At 39.2% G+C, this 13,488-nt stretch overlaps 1 long non-coding RNA gene across 3 annotated transcripts in view; it reads left to right on the plus strand.

Moving 5' to 3' along the window:
- LOC125277973 overlaps positions 1-13,488 on the plus strand; it is a 40,118-nt gene that overhangs the window by 15,076 nt on the left and 11,554 nt on the right. For 2 of the 3 annotated variants that reach the window (XR_007187022.1, XR_007187023.1), the window contains exon 3: positions 12,649-12,826. The exons of the other annotated variant lie outside the window; for it this stretch is intronic. This is a non-coding gene — a long non-coding RNA (uncharacterized LOC125277973). The remainder of the gene's footprint in view (positions 1-12,648; positions 12,827-13,488) is intronic. 3 annotated transcript variants of the gene reach the window in all.

Genomic DNA, 13,488 nt, shown 5'->3' on the forward strand with positions numbered 1-13,488 from the left:
GAGAGGCTGCCTGAGGCGGTGGTACTGGAGCCTTGTGAAAGGTGGGACGGAGACCCGGATGCCGTGCTCCTGGGATGAGGTGGGGTGGCTGCCATCCTGGAGGGAGCGGAGGAGTGCCGTCGTCTGCTGTGGGCCGGAGCCTGCTACTGTCCGCCATGAAGGGGACGAGCAGGGGACGGCGGACTCGCCATCGCCGCAGGAGCGTCCAGGTCTGCGAGGGGCGATGGGGGTATGTGGCGACCAGGGCGAGCGAGAGCCTGAGGGAACGGCGCGAGGCCGGTGGCGCGAGAGTTAATGAGCTCTACCTGGGAGGCGCACCGGCCTTGAGTCTCTCACGGAGGAGCTCCGGAAGCATAAAAGGGGGAGTGACGACAGTGAAGGACGAGAGAGGACCAGACCTGGATATTATTTTATGTTTTATTATGTTGGTGTGGCCGGCAGACGTCCACGAGGGTCTGCCGGCATTACTTTCATTTTGTTCTTTGTTTATTTTATTAAAGATTATTGTTTTAACGTTCGCCGGTTCCTGCCTCCTTCTTCCCGTACATACGAACTGTGTTACACTTACATTATCCCAGACGTTTCCAAGAATAAATCCAGATAAATAAGCAATTTTAACCAGGACACGGTCCATGCTTCGCCTATGAATGACATCAAACCCGTTGGGTTACCCTCAGTTTCTGGTTTTATTTTATAGAAACCATGGAAACACCAAAGACGCTTTAATATATTATGTGTTTTATTAGACAGGTGAGCAACTGTTTGGATGGATACATTAATTGACAGAAAACTAATCATGTTATACAGATCAACACAAGTCTTATTATTTAAATCTTGTGTACTTGTTTTACCATGACTAATATCAATCTACCTTACTGCAGTGTGCAACAAGATTCTCATAGTAGCCGCCGAGCGAATGCAGAGTATCACTATAACAACTTTCAACACACAAATATATCTATGATAAAACAGTGCTGCTTTACCCCACATATACGCATGACTGGAAGAAGCGGAAGTGACGACTGCAGCATAATAAAAGTTCCGCTGTTCTCGAGACGTGTGTCACGCTCGTCTCTCATTAGCAATCGCTACAGTGGCCTCGTTCTGCTTCATATTACAGTAACGTTAATAATCCCATTTATGAACATGATTTCTTCCCGAGTCCCGTCCCTATTCTTTTCCACCGGCTGTAGACGTGAAGACAACACATCTCATGATACCGCTAAATCAAGGCGACATCAAGCTATGCCTTTGTTTTGAATAAGCAACCTCTAGTGGCGAAAATTTACATACTGTGCCTTTAATTAACTGAAAAAACTAAGCGTGGAATGTTGGACACTTCATGCAATCAACTGTAGCAGCTTAAATTATGTAGCGTTACGTCAATGTTGATTGACAAAATAACTAAACTAAATAACAAAATAAAATTCATACACTACACGGTTGAGTACATTCTGCATAAGTACATAGTGTGTAAGTCTATAGTGTATAGTACGTCATTTGGGACACAACTACAGTTTGACATTGGCATGTTGCTAAGATGCTGTAATAAGCATAACAAATTCCTACTACACACAAATACTGCATAAAACTGTCCATTTTAATTAGATTGAGCTGTTTTTATTAATAATTTTCGGTACTGAATGAAGTCTACATTTCTAATGACTCTGTCCACCATTTTGAATAGTTCTTTTTACTTAGCTTGTCACAGTGCTGTCTTAAAATACTCACTAGGTTTTGGAACGGAGCTAAAGGCTCTCTTTTTTCATTCAGTCTTATGTCTGATAGCTCTATTTGCTGAATGGCTTGAGGCACTGCAGGACACGGAAGGCTTTTTTTCTTCAGAGCAGAAGATAGAAACAGCAATTAAGCGCAGTCTGCCTTGAGTTATGAATGATTTAACATCTCATCTACTAGTCTGCATGTGGGATTTGTACATTAAGAGTGTGTCGATGTCCACTCATGCCTGTTCCACGTGCCTTTAAGACTCCTCCTTCTGTGATGTTTTCCTGTCCTTGTGAATGTGCGAGGCATATAAGATGAATGCATTTGTGCGAATCTGTGTGTGTGTAAGTCACTAGGAGGAGGAGCTACTGCAGTTACCACTGCAGTGCTGCAGTCTCCCATGATGCACCTGGGCATTTCATACTCCTATTTTGACTTTTATTCACCTGTCCTCTATCCTCTTCTCCTTTCTTTGAACAGATGACCTGTCACTCACACTGTTCCACTGCAGATGAAGGAAGATGACAGTTGCTGTAAGGTGTCCTTATACAACTCTGCCACACAGCTGGTTAATATGACATTCATAATATGAATTCTTACAGTATATACATCTTGAAATGTTAAGATAGTCAAATTAACATTGTCATTTGCTTTGCTGTCTGCACATTGTTTTTACCCTATTCCATTTGGTGACATTAGTTGTGCATAAAATTACACACTTCACTTTTAAAATAAAAGAGAAGTGGACCACAATTCTTAATATAGAGAGGAAAGCCTTTTCCAGTCTGAATAGCTCAGGGTCAAAACAACCTTGTAACATTCAAAGGAGGCACTGGACGTAAGTCAGCGTTAAAGAGGAACAGAGAGAGTGAAAGAGGAGACATGGGGTCATTTTTCGTCTGCTCAGCCTTTTCCTGTATTACACCATTTTATCTGTCTCATCTCTGATGCATGCCTGGGTCTAAGGCCATTCACTGCCAGCCATGCCACTCTGATTACATTAAAGTTTAACAGCAATGTCACAACGAAGAGAAGTACTGCAGCCACTATCCCGTTACACTCTACATATAGCCCCTCCCCCTGCATCCCTTTCCGCTCACCTGATGCAATACATCTCCATCATCACACATCTGCACATATTTTGCTCTATCTTACATTCTTTCCCCATTTGCATTTTTGGGTGATCTATCCCTTTAATGACATGAAAATTCTGTCATAATTTACTCACCCTCATGTCAGTCCAAACCTGAATGACTTTCTTTCTTCTGTGGAACATAAAAGAAGATATTTGGAGAATGTTGGTAACTGTAGAAATGCTGGTAGTTTTGGTTGACTTCAATTGTATTTCTTGTCCATACACTGGAAGCCAATGGGAACCTAAACTGTTTTCATCACAATATTCTTCAAAATATTTTCCTTTGTGTTCCACAGAAAAAAGAAACTCATTCAGGTGTGGAACAACATATTTTTTAAGTGAACTATTATTTTAAAGGGTTAGTTCACCCAAATATGAAAATTCTGTCATTAATTACTCACCCTTTTGTCGTTCTACACCAGTAAGACCTTCGTTTATCTTCGGAACACAAATTTGAGATATTTTTGATAAAATCCGATGGCTCAGTGAGGCCTCCATTGACAACAAGATAAATAATACTTATAATTAATACTTTCAAATGCCCAGAAAGCTACTAAAGTCATATTTACAACAATTCATGTGACTATAGTGGTTCAACCTTAATGTTATGAAGCGAAGAGAATACTTTTTGTGCGCCAAGAAAACAAAATAACGACTTTATTCAACAATATCCAGTGATGGGTGATTTCAGCTTTACGAATCTTTTGTTTCGAACCATTGAAATTTCGAAACATTTCGAAACCCTTATGACATAACGAAGCCTCATTTACTGAAATCGCGTGACTTTGGCAGTTTGATACACGCTCCGAACCACTGATTCGAAACAAAAGATTCGTAAAGCTTCAAAGCTTCATGAAGCAGTGTTTTGAAATCGCCCATCACTAGATATTGTTGAATAATGTTGTTATTTTGTTTTTTTGGTGCACAAAAAGTATTCTCGTCGCTTCATAACATTAAGGTTGAACCACTGTAGTCACATGAACTGTTTTAAATATGTCTTTAGTAGGGCATTTGAAATTAACTTGGGTCAATGTAGGCCTCAATGAGCCATTGGATTTTATCAAAAATATCTTAATTTGTGTTCCGAAGATGAACAAAGGTCTTACAAGTGTGGAAGGACATGAGGGTGAGTAATAAATGACAGAATTTTCATTTTTGGGTGAACTATCACATTAAGTGCAGTCGTAAAATAACCCACAACAGCAGATGTGGCATTTACAAAGGTTAGATGCAACCTTATAACAATTCAGCCAGCTCCTAAGGTGATGTTGAAGGGGAGTCCAGTTTGTTAATTGAAACGTGAGACTGAATTTATAGTATAACTGAATTGCTGTCAGGCTGCTGCAGGACTCTTGAGAGTCATTGCAGAACATTGTGGCCTCACTGCCGCACTGCAAGGCTCATTAATTCATGAGGAACAGCCTCAGCAGCAAAATGGAGGCATGTGGATGGATGGGGAGGGGTGGAGAGAGCTTTCTGCCTCACCTCAGTTGAGTGGTCACCCGCAGCTGAATTATTATCCTACATATATAAAAAACTGAACCACAGGAAGATTGTACCTGACCTTGTGAAAACAATGTGGTGCTGATAGCATTGTTAGTACAGCATTAGAATGCACATATATGTGTATGTATATGTTTTCATATTCATCTAATTTCTCTATATCTCCTATATTTTCTAGTATAAGGGGGAGGGACATTCTCATTCTAGAGAACATCTGATTGGGCTATAACTCTGTGTACTGCAGGATGTTATCAATATTTTTATTATTTTTTTTCTCTAGAAGAGAAAGACTATACATTTAAATGGTTATATTAATGTTGTCATGCTGAAAGTAACAGGCACAGAATAAAAATACAAACACAAAAATACTTTAATGTGCATACTTGCACATTAAAGGCACACTATGTAAATTTTCGCCACTAGAGGTCGCTTTTTCAAAACAAAGGCGTAGCTTGATGACGCCTTGATTTAGTGGAATCATGGGAGGTGGGAGTTGGGAGAATCGGAACTCATGGCAGAAATCATGTTTATGGATGAGATTATTAACGTTACTGTAGCATGAAGCAGAGCATGGGCGAGTGCTGTGCGAGCAGAAACGAGGCCACTGGAGGGTTTGCTATTGAGAAACGAGCGCAACACACGTCTCGAGAGCAGTGGAACTTTTATTCGAGAGCAGCACTGTTTTATCATATTAGATAAAAGAGATTTTATTAGATAAAACATAGTAGATTAGGCTACTATGAAACACTTAATGCACACTGCAGTAAGCTAGATCGATATTAGGCATGGTAAAACATGGTGTAAATCAAGAAAATTAGATTTAATAAAAGACTTGAGCTAAATAGCTATATAACTATGATGAGTTTTCTGTCGATTAATGTATCCAAACAGTTGTTCACCTGTCTAACAAAACACATAATATATTAAAGCATCTTTGGTGTTTCCATGGTTTCTACAAAATGAAACTGAGGGTAACGCGGGTATGATGTCATTGATAAGCGACGTACGGACACGGTCCGTGTCCTGGTTAAAATTGCTTATTTCTCTGGATTTAAATATTCTTGGAAACATTTTGGATAATGTAAGTACACAAGTCAAAAAATATATAACATTGTTCTAGTGGTTTTGGATATTTTAATCCAAAAATCGTACATATTGTGCCTTTAAATGCCTTTGCTTTGTTCTCTCCTGGCTGAGATGCCATGTGTGAAAAGAACGCAGGGTCTCGCCAGGTCTCTCCCTACTTAAGGGCCCGTTGCAAAGCGATATGCAGCCTGTGGCTATGTCTGCATTTAGTACGCTAGCAGTCCCCTTTTCAAAAACTGCCCTGTTACCGCGGCAATAGGCTCTGTGTCTCCGTCACTCCAATTCAGGATTTCACAGCCTCTGAAAACGGCGGAAGCAGTTCCCACACCAGCGTCATCTCTCATCTTCCAGCCTTTAACACCAGACAGGTTGTGTTGTGCTGAGAAGACTCTTGTTTGTGTGGCTCGTACTGCAGTTAAAGCTGCTTTGTTTCCTCTGCTGTAAATCTGTTTAATAGATTTTGTCTTTTCTGCAAGTAGGCTTCATGTTTTTAAAGCTAATATATCTGGATATACTTTAAAGGTGCCATTGAACGTTTTTTCACAAGCTCAAAATACCCCATAGATTTTTTTTTAATTAATTTTTTTAACTGCCTATTTTGAGGCATAATTAGAAATGCGCCGATTCAGGCTGCGGCCTCTTTAATTGCTCACGCTCTCCGCCCCCTCCCGAGCTCTCGACTCTATCACTGCATAAACAAAGTTTACACAGCTAATATAACCCTCAAAATGGATCTTTACAAAGTGTTCGTCATGCAGCATGTCTAATCGCGTAAGTATGGTATATATTTGGATGTTTACATTTGATTCTGAATGAGTTTGATAGTGCTCTGTGGCTAAAGCTAACATTACACACTGTTGGAGAGATTTATAAAGAATGAAGTTGTGTTTATGAATTATACAGACTAGACGTGTTTAAAAATGAAAATAGTCTCCGTGAATACAGTAAGAAATGATGGTAACTTTAACCACATTTAACAGTACATTAGCAACATGCTAACGAAACATTTAGAAAGACAATTTACAAATATCACTAAAAATATCATGTTATCATGGATCATGTCAGTTATTATCACTCCATCTGCCATTTTTCGCTATTGTTCTTGCTTGCTTACCTAGTCTGATGATTCAGCTGTGCACAGATCCAGACGTTAATACTGGCTGCCCTTTTGTAATGCCTCGATCATGGGCTGGCATATGCAAATATTGGGGTCATACATATTAATGATCCCGACTGTTACGTAACAGTCTGTGTTATGTTGAGATTCGCCTGTTCTTTGGAGGTCTTTTAAACAAATGAGATTTATAAAAGAAGGAGGAAACAATGGAGTTTGAGACTCACTGTATGTCATTTCCATGTACTGAACTCTTGTTATTCAACTATGCCGAGGTAAATTCAATTTTCAATTCTACGGCACCTTTAACAGTGACTTAGGTATTAAATATGCAATATTTCTCAAGCTAAACTGTAATAATAATTTGTAAATGTACATAATCATCCTGTTATCATCACAACACTGGATTTAGATATCTTGTTTCTTTCTTTTTTTTTCTTTTTTTTTTGAAGTAAAAGAAGTTGAGTATAGCCTCTGTAACACCAAAGTGAGACAACCTCACCAATAGCAAAAAAAGTGATTGTTTTCAAACAAGTTTCCCAAACATTCCCCCAGCCTGTCATTGGTCAGACAAACTGATAATCCCGCCCCCAAACTCATGCCATTGGTTAAGCCACCGTTGCTATGTTTATACTTTTTTTTTTAGGTAAATCAACCTTCTAATAGTTTACTTACGATTAACCTTGCATATTAATCTGGATAGGAGAAGGTATTTTAAACGAAAAAGTGGGATGGATAACCAAGGGATGGATTAAATTTAAACTCCCTGTCTGTGCTGTACAGCTTGACACTGTCAGAGTCCTCTGGCTGCCCTCCACCTGCTTGTCTATAAACCGATCTCACCAAAACAATTTCATCCCACAGCAATTTTATTGTAAAACATGATTAAAAGGCACAAGATAATATTCTGAAATATTCCATATTAATGATCTAATGAAAGCAAATCTGCTTGTAACAGGTGAGGCATATAATCTGCAGTAAAAATAGCCTAACAGAAAAAGAATAAGTAATTATGCTCTTATGTCATTACTGTAAACACCGGCATGTTCACATCCTCTCATTAAGGCTCCTGCAGTTTTATTTCCAACCTACTCATTTCCTTTCTAGTCTTTCAAAGTGCTTTGTTAAAGACTGTGATTTATTGACTGTTGTGTGTGTGTTTTCCACTTAAAATCCATTAGAGGAGAAAGATAATCAGTGGCATTGTGTCCTTGTCCAAGTTCTAACAGTCATCATGCTACAACATTTCTCATAGAAATGGACAGACAGTAGGTATGCTTATATATCTGAATGAAATTATAATCATAATATAATATTGATCATATGCCTCTCATATGTGTTAACATTATTTATTAGGGTGCTCATGAGCTAAGGCATCCTGTCTACCAGTGGAACAGAAAACTGATCTCATGTTGCAGTAATGGGATTAAGGGTCTGGGAATGAATGCGTTACATCTGTTGAGTCCTTAAGTACTGACGCGTAGTTTGACTCACCACCTACACTTTTCACTTCCCTGTCTGCTTGAGAGGAACTTCCTGTCTAAATGGCCATGACATCAATTGATTAGCATCTTAAAGCTGTACATAGTTTTTTTTGTTTTGTTTTGTTTTTGTTTTTTGCGTTGTGTTGAGGTGTGGATTCAGAGGTGTGGATTCATCACGCAAGTGTTAATGATGCAAACTTAAAGAGATAGTTCACCCAAAAATGAAAATGTGATGTTTATCTGCTTACCCCCAGCGCATCCAAGATGTAGGTGACTTTGTTTCTTCAGTAGAACACAAATAATGATTTTTAACTCCAACCGTTGTGGTCTGTCAGTCGTATAATGCATGTCAATGGGAACTCCATCTATAAGAGTAAAAAAAAACATGCACAGACAAATCCTAATTAAACTCTGCGGCTCGTGCTGACAAATTGATTTCCTAAGACACGAAACGATTGGTTTGTGCGAGAAACCGAACAGTATTTATATAATTTTTTACCTCTAATACACCACTATGTCCAACTGCCGTGCGTATCTGGTGTGTGAGGTCTGAATGTACTCTGATGCCGGAAGTGATCGCTCGCACTCATAGACATATACACGCAAGAGACCTCACCAACCGGATACGCATGGTGATGTCTTAGGACATCAACGTGTCGTCACGAGCCGCAGGGTTTAATTTGGATTTGTCTGTGCATGTTTTTTTGACTCTTACAGATGGAGTTCCCATTGCCATGCATTATACGACTGACAGGCCGCAATGGTTGGAGTTAAAAATCATCATTTGTGTTCTACTGAAGAAACAAAGTCATCTACATCTTGGATGCTCTGGGGGTAAGCAGATTGTAACACAGTTCGTAAGTATGGGAAGAAGGAGGCGGGAACCGGCGAGCGTTCAACAAAACTTTAATTCAAAATAAACACAGAACAAAGCGAAAGTAATGCCACACAAACATAATAAAACATAAAATAATATCTAGGCCTGGTCCTCTCTCGTCCTTCACTGTCTTCGCTCCTCCTTTTATGCTTCCGGAGCTCCTCCGTGAGAGACTCGAGGCCGGTGCACCTCGCAGGTGGAGCTCATTATCTCTCGCGTCACCAGCCTCGCGCCGTTCCCTCACGGCTCTCGCCCCCCCCTGCTCGCCACACAGATAAACATCAAATTTTCATTTTTGGGTGAACTATCCCTTTAATGAAATAAGCAAATTCTGTTGTAAAGCAGCTCTAAAAAGACAATAGTGTCATTATTCAGCTCAAGTCAGGTCAGTGTTGATTCAATTCAGTTCAATAGCTGTCATTGTTGCAAAGTTCATCAATTATCAAGTTCAATTCAGCCATAAGCAGAAGGCAATAGTGTCATTCAGCTCAAGTGAGTTCAGTAAAAGAGTCATTGTTACAAAATTCATCAATTATGAAACAAATTCAGCTAAGCAGCAGACAATTTTAAGTCATTGTCAGAATTCTGGCGAAATAACCAATAACCTTTTTTTTTTAAAACATATGTGATTAGTATTTAATTGACGATTATCAAGCTGTTGGATTGTGGGATTAGAAGGAATGCAGTCACACCACTTCTCTTCCTCGTACACACACTCACACTCATGCACATAAACAACCTCTCAGTCCCACAGCGTGGCTTATCCACAGATGGCGTGTCGCAAGTTCGGCACACCTGATCTTAGTTGCTTTGATATGTGACACGTTAGCGTTCAGGTGAGAGTAAAGTCGATCGGGATGTCTGCAGTACAGCCAGGAGACAAAACACTGTCAGCCCGCTCTGCACCCGCTCACCTTGCTTTATCTTCTTACATAAAGCCTTCTAGTTCTATCAGTGGACACACACACATGATAAAACAGCCTAATGTACTGTATATGAAAACTGCATATATTTAAGATGCATGCTGAGTGATAACTGTCATTATATTCTTGACCTACAATGTGTTTTTGTTTAAGACACAGTGTTTCGTCACACAGGGTTTGTAAGTGCTTTTGCTGTAATCCATAAGCTGCTTTTGAGGGGGAGGGGAGGTACAGGACTAAAATGTTGGCACAAATGTGGCTTGCCGTTGGGCACGCGATGAAAGGTGACTCTGCACTCTGTTCAGGTTAATGTATGACCTGAATTATGTCATGACTGGAAACATCATCTCTAATTATGTATTGATTTTATTCATGTTGGTCCCTCACTCTCCCTCTCTCTCACTTTTGTTCTCTCTGCTTAAATACCCTGTGAAATCGCTTGACGAGTGATTTTTTTTCTCTTGTGATGACATTTGGTACGACAGTACACTAGATGCATTAAATTGATCAAAAGTGACAGTAAAGTCATAAATGCTATTCATCTAGAATCCTGAAAAACATGTATCACAGTTTCCACAAAAATATCAAGCAGTACAACTGTTTTTAACATTAATAATTATAAGAAATGTTTCTTGAGCACCAAATCAGCATATTAGAATGATTTTGATAGATCATGTGATAGATCATATTTTTATAGATGTTTTCGAGCTATATTAAAGGTGCCCTAGATTCAAAATTTGAATTTACCTCGGCATAGTTGAATAACAAGAGTTCAGTACATGGAAAAGACATACATTGAGTTTCAAACTCCATTGCTTTCTCTTTCTTATGTAAATCTCATTTGTTTAAAAGTCTTCCGGAAAACACGCGGATCTAAACATAACACCGACTGTTACGTAACAGTCGGGGTGTACGCCCCAATATTTGCACATGCCAGCCCATGTTCCCAACATTATGAAAGGCATTAGACAAGGGCAGCCAGTAACATCTGGATCTGCACAGGTGAATCAACAGACTAGGTAAGCAAGAACAACAGCGAAAATGGCAGCAATAATATCTGACATGATCCATGATAGCATGATATTTTTAGTGATATTTGTAAATTGTCTTTCTAAATGTTTCGTTAGCATGTTGATAATGTACTGTTGAATGAGGTTAAAGCTACCTTCGTTTCTTACTGAATTCACGGAGACAAGAGTCGTCGCTATTTTCATTTTTAAACACTTGCAGTCTGTATAATTCATAAACACAACTTCATTCTTTATAAATCTCTCCAACAGTGTAGCATTAGCCGTTAGTCACGGAGCACAGCCTCAAACTCATAGAGAATCAAATATAAACATCAAAATAAATACTTTACTCACATAATTCGAAGCATGCATACAGCATGCATGACGAACATCTTGTAAAGATCCATTTGAGGATTATATTAGCTGTGTGAACTTTGTAAATGTGCTGTGATATAATCGAGAGCTCGTGTGGCAGGGAGCACGCAAATTAAAGGGGCTGCGCGCTGAAAAAATCAGTGCATAGTTAATGATGCCCCAAAATAGGCAGTTAAAAAAATAATTAAAAAAAATCTATGGGGTATTTTGAGCTGAAACTTCACAGACACATTCAGGGGACACCTTAGACTTATATTACATCTTGTGAAAAAGCATTCTTGGGCACCTTTAATATCAAGCTATAAAGGGTCTTAGTTTATCATGTAACTTATGTCCTTAGGTTATTTGATGGAATAAAATAAGTAAAGTTCGCAAACAAACTTTGAAGTTGGCTTGAGAAAGCTAAAAGTATAGAATAGAATAGAAGTTACACCTGTCCTTTCTCCCTTTAAAGACTAAGATTCAGAAAGCTTCCTGGAAAGGGTTTAGTGACAGGACATATTAAAGAGTCATCAGCAATGCGCGTTAGCAAGGCACGCCAGAAATAACTCCGTGGATGCAGCACTGTGAAGCTCGCCTTAGTTTCCAGCCAGCTGAAACAGCACATTCATCCACAGAGACATGCTCTTCTTTAATGGTACAGATGGATACTACACAAGCTTCTCATAACTTCAAGGGATTATGTAACACTATAGCTCTCTTCCACACATGAAATGGATGCGTTTAGTTCATCACATGTCTTAGAGTTAGTGAAACAGATTGAAAATGGGCTGTATGTGTTGGACAGATGGTTGGTGTTTGTCTAAAGATCACATAATACTGCTTTAATGTGAATGTGTGTCTATGATTGTGTGTACAGATGGACTGGCAGTGGGGGGTGTTATCTATTTGGCATGACATTTTTCATAAGTCATCACACCAGGATGCACTAATGCAGGCTTTCCCATCTTCCAAAGAAGCATTATTATTTTAGCTTAAGCTAGTTTGAGTATCAGTAACATTCAATAAACAGAGTTTTATTTACCATCATTTTTATGTTTTGTTGTAATATTTTATTTTGTGAAATATTATCTAAATTCACATGATTTGCATATAAAATAGCATTTCTTGGAAGTAGCATTGACAAGAAAATAAATGTAAATGACATGTTTAACTGCTCACTTAGCAGTGAATGCTGTACAAGGTTAGCACTCATCACATACTTATCACACAAAGAGAGCATTTTATCACCCTCCTAAAGAGCTCTTATCGTCTTGCACTGTGTATAGTCTTTATCATGGCAATGTTGATAGTTGCTGCTTTCATTCTCCATGCTCCTCTAAGACCTTCAGCAGTGAGGTTCTTTAGAGAAATTAACATATATATTTGAATTTTATGTTTTTTTCTCACATGCATATGTACTGTGGATGACGAAAGGAAAGAGGGGTTATAGAGGACACTGGAGAGGTATCTGACTGAGGGTGTGCGGGCCGGTCCTGCTGGGCTCCCTCTGTCGGCCCCTCTGTCCCCATCTGGACTGTGTTTATCAGTCTCAGGGGTCAGTACACAGAGTCACAGTCCTCCTTCAAACACCTTTCCACACTCACAGACAGAGGTGAGATTCAACCACCATCAGAGGCTGAGCCCATGGTCTATTTAAATATACTGTGATCTGTACTCATATTATATAATAACATATATTTCATATTATATAATAACTGCATGACCTTTTTACAAATGCAGATGTGTTACCAAGTTGCATACAATAGGCTGACAAATGTGTAGACTAAGGGCCAGATTTCCTAAACAGGGCAAATTAGCATGAGAGCGCAATTCCAAAAGAGCGCCAATCGTAGTGGAAAGTTCTGCGCGTGATCTACTGACGACGTGCAAATTAAAGAACACAGAAGTAGCCGGATCATTTCCATAATGACCCATGCAATCTACCAAGAGCAGCACATATTGGCATCTGGTTTAAGACAAAAAGCTTTTTTGGGGCGTTAAATAATGACACAAATACCAGTAAATTGACTAGCACAAACCTTAGTAAATCACCTTGTGTGATTCATTTATATACTGTTCTCCCAGAAATCTTGCGTCTGAAAAGGGAAACTCCTACGAATACATATGCAACAAGGTCAGCTGCAGAAATAACTGTGTCCACACCTTTTCAGTGCTAATTTTTCTCTGCGTGTCTTTAGTAAATCATGACAGTAGTTTTTAATGCCAAAAGAGGGTTTGTGTTGGCGCAAGCTGTTAGTAAATCTGGCCCTTATT

This window comes from Megalobrama amblycephala, linkage group LG11, assembly GCF_018812025.1.
Source record: "Megalobrama amblycephala isolate DHTTF-2021 linkage group LG11, ASM1881202v1, whole genome shotgun sequence".
Lineage (NCBI taxonomy): Eukaryota > Metazoa > Chordata > Actinopteri > Cypriniformes > Xenocyprididae > Megalobrama > Megalobrama amblycephala.